This window comes from Numida meleagris, chromosome 19, assembly GCF_002078875.1.
Source record: "Numida meleagris isolate 19003 breed g44 Domestic line chromosome 19, NumMel1.0, whole genome shotgun sequence".
NCBI lineage: Eukaryota > Metazoa > Chordata > Aves > Galliformes > Numididae > Numida > Numida meleagris.
The window spans coordinates 3,094,900-3,102,203 of record NC_034427.1 but is presented as its reverse complement, the minus strand read 5'-3'; the positions used below and the strand labels follow the sequence as shown (position 1 = coordinate 3,102,203).

Genomic DNA, 7,304 nt, shown 5'->3' with positions numbered 1-7,304 from the left:
AGAACGAAACACTTGTAAACTAGATTTGTTGCACTGGTAGGTACCTCAGGCTTAGAACAATTTACAGTATCCAAAGCTCCATTAGGATCACAGTTAACTAGGGTTGACTGAGATTTCTGAAATTATACTCAGATCTGAACTTCCTTGTTCTGAAAATCACATAAGAATTAGCAAAATAGCAAAAGAAGCGTGCAAGAAAGTGAATATATGAAGTTTCTAGTTCTGTGGTTCTGAAGGTAAGCCTGACAATGGCACATACCTGAAGGAATCGCTGGGGGTACTGCAGAATGCTGCAGTGGTGCAGTGCTAGGGGGTCCACCAGGAACACTCCAACAAGGGCAGCAATAAATCTCACAGCTCCTGATGTTCCCTGGCTGATGAGACAAGCAGGAGTGGATGCGGGCTGGAGGAGGCAGACCCATACCCCAGGGCAGCACCATGGCCTGTTTCTGGATCATGGAGCACAGTGGACTGTTACCACCCATTCACGGCTGAAAAGATAGGCATAGGTGTTATTACAGAAGTCACTGGCCATCTACCTTCCATAGATTTTTTGATAGAATCCTTATTCATTTGGCATCATTGCTCATGCTTAGTAATGACCAACACAAATTCTGCTTTCTGGCACAGTTGCTTTGAAATCAGAAGAAATCCTTTATGAGATTTCTTGGCTGGGTAAGAGTGCATCAGGCAGAAAGCACAACTACTTTACTCCTTTCCCTGTTGCTCTCTAAGCAAAGCAGCAGAGAAAGTCAGCATAAAAAGCTGTCAACATTTCTGATGTTTCTTTATTTACTTCTATTGGAAGCAAAGCTTTTCCCGTTGAAATCTCAATTTTCTTTCTCCATCTGCAATCGGGACTGCCACGGCAGGGGTGAGGGCAGCATCTATCTGGCTACATACAACAGACACCAGGCCAGCAGAGATAAAAGAAAGCGCTCGACACATAACTGTAATTGTTAGAGCAGAAATGCACCGACCTAAATGGAATTTCACCTTGGGAGTTTTGGCTGAATTGAGTCTAAACAGAGGTGAAATTCCCCAGGCATATGGCAAGTCCTCGGGCTGGTGTCGGCAGAGCCCCACATCGCTTCATCAGCCCTCAGAGGCCACCATTAACTCTACAGAGTGCTGTTATTAGGGAGACGAGAACAGCTGTAAGTGTCTCTTAATGCCAGTGGGGAGCTGGGGAGTGCTAAACTACTGAATGTATAATAGAAAAGGAAGAGGAATATAGCTCTGCTGAATTAGTTCAGGCCACAGAGGTCTGTTTGTTTCAATTATCACCGGTACAGTCAAGTCCCCTGAAATCCCCCATTAGCTCCCCTTGTGTTCATTTATATGGAGGCGCACAGGTCCAGGCTGACTGGATCAAATGCCTCTTGCTTTAATGAAGCTTTTTTTTTGTCTTTTTCTTTTTTTTTTTTATATACAGCACACATTGGAACAGATATCAAAAAGAGAGTGTGAGCACTTAAAAAGTAATGAGTCAAAGGCATCACTGGTGTACCACGATGGGATGTACTCATACTTTGTTTAGATCTAAGCTGCTGGGCAAGAAAAATGGCAGAAAAAAAAAAAAAAAGAAAATAACAAAGAATTGGTCTAAAAAGGAGAAAATAACAAAGAAATGGTCTAAAAAAGAGCTGCCTTGCCTCTCCTCCTGGATTCCCTTCCACAGAAGGCTGGTGTGTGATGCTTCTGCTTCGCAGCGAGGCATTTAGAGAGAACTTGCATCATTTTCTGCCAGCTAATGCTATTTACCAAACCCTTTCTAGGAAAAGGGTTAAATTCATGCCCGGTGCCTCCCTCCCAGCCTCCATTCATGCCACTTAAATACTTAAATATATGAAAAAAGTTAGTCTCCAAAGAGTTGCATAGTTTCCTGTTTCTTTTGCCTGGTTGTTGCAACCACCTGGGGAGAGATTTGAATTTCTTTAAAAAGCCCAGGGCTGCACCTCAATTAAAGTTCAAAAACCATCAAAGAAAGGCAAGAAGGCAGAGTTCAAGCGTCCTGCTCCCCTCCTGCAGCCAACAGCCAGAGCCCTACTCCCTGCCCTGGGGAGCAGTGGCCACGCAAGCACAACCCGCAGTGCGGGGCTGGTGCCGAGGGGCTGCAGCTCTCACATCCGATGGCAACATGAGCGAGCCAGGCTCCCCAGCACTGACACATGGGGAAGAGAACTTCACACTAAAATTGGCAGGAAATTCTTGTCTTTTAAGATACCGAATCTCATTATACACAATTTGCTTGCAAGCCCACAGCGCGCTCTGCTCAGCCTGAAATGCTGTCTTATTTCTCCATGCTTGGCCTGCCAGCCTTCTTGTTAGGCTCTATTTTGCAAGGTCAAAAGGCCCTTGACTCTCAAGACTCCTCTCCAGGAACATGTTCTTAAAATGAGCAGTAAAATCTCCTCTCCATCTTCCAATGAGCTAATGAATAGAGTTCTCCGTGCCGTGGTTTTCCCAGCACCTGAGTCATTCTCACAACCTTCTTTTGAGAGCTGTGTAGGTTCTTCATGTCACTCGCTGAGAGGCAGTGCTGGAAGGTGACACAATCCTCCAGCAGCCATCAGCACCTCGAGGACAGAGGTTGCTTCCCTCGTTCCACCTGATGCCTTCTGTTCATGTGCACACAGTGCTGCCCTTCTGCAGCAAAGTTAAGAGTTCACGTTGCAGCCATTACCCATGATGACCCCAAATCCATCAGAGACATCGTCTTTCAACTCGGTCTCTTCCATTCAATGGATCCCTCCTGCCGTTTTCCTTCCATCAGCAGAACTCTGATGGTATTGAGCTTTACATCACGTGGCACTTGAACACAAGTTCTTGGGCTGTCACCACGGAGCTGAGCACTGTGACCACTTCTGCAGGGGCATCTCTGCATGACACGGTGGGCAGCAGGTAAGGAACCATCACAAGTTTAAAGGTTGGATTATTTTGGTGAACCAGAGCATTGCAGATTTCTCTAACATGGATTGAGGCATTTCAGTGAAATTTTCATGAAAACTGAAAGAGGAAAGCTTATGCTAATGACCAGCCTTCTTCCTAACAAGAAGGTGGGAGGCTTCAGTGCAGGGGGGCTTTGGTGCTCCAAGTCTGCAGCACCTTAAACCAATACAAATGCATCAAATATCCAGTAATTCTAAAGAGAATTTTAGCAAACATTTCCCTTTTCCAGAGTCTTTTTCGAAGAGACAAGAAGAACAATCTTGTCCTTCTAAGAAGATATATTCCAGTGAACAGACTATTTTTTACAGTAGCTGGTGCCCCTGCCAGCCCACAGGAAAGCAAATTGAGTGATTAGAAGCATCTAAAGACTATTGCCGCAAGTGAAAAAGGACATGGAGCAAGGACAGCTATTTTTAAGCCATGCAGCAGTGCTGCCTGCTGATTCCACAGCACCAAAGTTATAATTTCTTGTTGATCACGCAGTTACTTTTTCCTCTCTTCAATCCCATAGCCAAACTTGTAATCTGTGCCCTGTGAACTGCTGCAGTGGCTTCTGAAGAGAAAAAAACACAAGTTTGGGAGCAAGATTCATGCACTGGCCTTTAAACTGCAGAGGCTTGGATCAGTTTCTGAGAGCAAATTGTATTTGTGGATCTTAATGATGAATGGAAGGAAGTCCTAGGCTGTATTGGCACAAAAGGCCAGATGATTTTGGACTGACAGGGGATTCAGAGGCGAGGTGAGTACATACATGTGCCCCAGTCAATGCAAATTTGTGGCAGGCACTCCCTGGTGACAGAACAGGGGTTCTGTTCACAACCCCAGATTCTCAAGCCAAGTACAGAGGCCAGGGAAGAATCAAAAGGCAGATTTCAGAAGAAGGTTGGAAACAAGTCCTCATTCCACGGGTGCTGTTGGGGTAATCCCATGAAACCCTGCCAAGTGGAGGGGGAGCTGGGTGCTGGTCTGCTGCATTCCCTATCAGTTCTGAACTGCAGGCAGCTCCCCTCAGCCTGCAGTAAATGCAGAAGATATCTCATTAGCCCAGTTTAAAGAGAAGGAGGTAAGAGAAGATATATCCACTGCTGCTAAGTGGAATAAAGAATTATATGCAAACAGTGCAAGTGTACAGCAGCTGCAGTCAAGCAAACAAATCAACCATTTATTACTTCTCTTTCAGTGTTTTTAAACATTTATGGAGTGTCATCAATAACCAAGTTAATTGTGAACGGCTGCTCATCTATTCACAAAGCCTTCTTCAACCTGCAAGTATCAGAACTGCTGTGAAAGGGACTTTTCATCAATGACAATAATTATACGGCCGTTTAACTGCTCTCTGCACATCTCATGGCATGATCCCACTCAGTGCATTGCACCGGGGTTTATTATTAATGACCAAGGCTGAAGGACGTTAGCAAATGGGAACAAGTTATTTCTGTGTGCATGTGCACGCAGGGTGGGAGCCCTCTCCGAAGGAAGGAACCAGCCACCATTTTGCCAGGCAGAGACTTGCCCAAGCATTCACAAATAAGCATGCCTCATGCTCCTGCTGTTTGCCAAGGAAGGAATTAATCCTGAGTGACCTCGTTACTGCCTGTGGCACCTTTCTCAGCTAACGAAACAAATAATAATAAAAAAAAAAATGAAACAACCTGCAGTGACCTAGTGTCAGGAATGAAGAATTTGTCTCCAGACTGATTTAATCATATCAGAAAGACGGATGCCAGCATTCATTACTGTGACAAAATGCTTATTGTTTAATCGCATTACCCGCCAGCTTCCAGCTAGGCTGAGCTGAGTTTGTCTGACACCGACCTGCAGTGGGGATCCCACGGAGCTGCCCCAGGAGCTCGGTTCCACTGGGACATTTCTGGGGGCCCCAAGGCTGCACTGTGTACATCCCTTCATGCTCAGCCGGTTGCCTTCATTTACCTATTCCCTCCCTTTTGGGTGGCTGGCCCTAATGGTCACGGCCTTTTCATGAAAAAGGGTTTCTGATCCCCCCTCGGACACACATTTTTTTGTGAAACCTGCTTACTTCTCAAAGATAAAATCCAAAGAATTTTGTTATTTCCACCAGTTCCCCACTTTAGCAGACTAACCCCACTGAGGTCGACCAGACTTCCTCCAGTCAAAAGAAGAGTTCACAGAACAGGAAAAATAATATGTGTATATATATATAACATCTACGTAAGGTATTTCTGAAATGTTTTCCACATCAGTGACATTTAGCAGCTTTGAGTGTTCTGCTCAACACTTGAGAGAAATGTGAGAACAACACAAGCTCATGCTCCGCCTGGATGACTTCACTGTGGGCAGCAGATAGGGGAGACTTCCCCAAAAGTGCCCGAGTGCCAGCTCCTGTCCCCAGTCAGCAGGAGAACTGTGTCTCACCCATCATTTCTGTAACCAGTACACAGACCATGAATAACTCTCCTGCATACCCTGCTCAGTGGAGCTGTAAATACATAAACGTGTCCTACAGACTGCCCATCCTCAAGCTTATAGCTTCTGCTGGAGCTATGACATATCTTTTACAAAGACATTTAGCCTCAAGCTAAGGACTTCAAATGATGAAGAACCCACCTTGCCGCTGGGTAATTTATTTCAGTGGTTAATTACTCTCACTAAAAAATGTGCACCATATTTCTAGTCTGCATCCGTCTAGCTACTGCTCTAGTGCAAGTTTTTAAATGAGTCCAAATGCATGCTGGAACAGGACTTTGGGAGTTAATTAATACTGTTTGGATAGCCAGACAGTGGAGACATGTTCAATAAAGCTGACATTTATGTATCACTATCAATTCACAAAGATGAAACACACTGAGCTCCCTGCAAAGCAACAGGCTCGTGCATTTTTGGACATCCTTGTAGAATTTCAATAAAGTCATAAGGAATAATCTACTTAATTTCCACTGAAGCCTGCTCTCAATAATATCAGGGTAGAACAGTTTTATTTCTCATCGTTTAGGGGAAAATATTCAATCCATAGTCCCTTGCAAGGCTGAGCTGAGAAACATTTATCTTACCATTTTCCTTTTTTCTCTGTGATTTATAAATTCTGGTGTCCTTCCCTAGAGATGGGCATGAGTTTTGGATTCCTGACATTGATTGATTCAAGGGGAAAAAGTATGTAACTGGATCTGACAAGACAAACATATGCAATGGCTGGACAGATGTACCACGGAGAGACGTAATATCTAGAGCCTTACAGAGTTCTGTCCAAGCATTACCCAAGTTCAGATGCTGCAGGAAATTGTGAATACGCAAAGAGAAATGAAGTGCTGGGAGAAAAAAAAATCTCCCCAGATACTGCATGAGCTGAATAGCTGTGGCCAATTCATTTATTGCAATTCTTCTTGTTATTCATACCATGCCTAAAGTGAACGGACAGGATTTTTGCTCAGATTGCAAACCGGGTCAGACCAGCACGTCTAGGACACCACCTACAAAATGCTAAGACATGCAAACGTTCTTTAAGCAGTGCTAAAGCAAATCTGCTTTTCCTCCCCCTACCAACATGCAAGCCATTGGAAAAATAAGATTTCACACTTGCAGAAGGAAAAAAGAAATCACAAATGCCTCCTGCTTGCTGGCAGTCAGTGCTGAGGTAAGCACTGAAAAGGGAACTGACTTTCCTACCTCCTGAAAACTGATGGGACACGCCAGCGTTTTCCCTCTGTTCAGATCACACCGTACAGCTTCAAACTCAAGTCAGTTTTGAAACTCCATGTTCAGAGGAAAAATTCTAACTTTTTTGGTTTGGGTCAGTTCAAATAGGTTAATTTAATTAGAATCAGTTTGGTTCGCTCTGTTCCTCTCTTGTTTTGCTTTTTTCGCTATAATAAAATCATGGTTAAAGATGAATGGATAAAAATACATCATTTTGTCCCAGAAAAACAAAACAAAAACAAAGCCTAAAAATTTGCACTTAGGTTATTAAAAAAAAAAAGTCAATACCAATTTCTTTCTGTGAATGCCTTCACTCACGTTTAATGAACAGACACATTCCAGACAAAAAGGTTTATTCAAAACATTCCCTGCCAAGCCCAGCAAATATTTCTTCCTGTGATTCTAAAATTCTTTGCTGACGTCCGCAAATGCCTGATGTAGTTCCACGACAGCCTCTGCTCTCATCTCGTACATTCAATATGCCCATCACCAATTTGGAAGAAGGGCAGCATGCAAACACACTTCCAAGTGAAAATGAGTTCCACAAGCACTTCCCTTCTATTTTACTGACAGTAACCTGGCAAACCTTACACAGAACTGCAGCAAAACTGGCACGTGTTGCCTTGTAACCCCTACATCTTCATCTTAAATATAGTGTTCCTAGAAGAAGTGCAAGTGCA

General features: G+C 43.9%; 1 long non-coding RNA gene across 1 annotated transcript in view; it reads right to left on the bottom strand.

Moving 5' to 3' along the window:
- Positions 266–7,304, bottom strand: part of LOC110408476 — a 30,808-nt gene continuing 23,769 nt past the window's right edge. The window contains exon 5 of the long non-coding RNA XR_002444360.1: positions 266–491. This is a non-coding gene — a long non-coding RNA (uncharacterized LOC110408476). The remainder of the gene's footprint in view (positions 492–7,304) is intronic.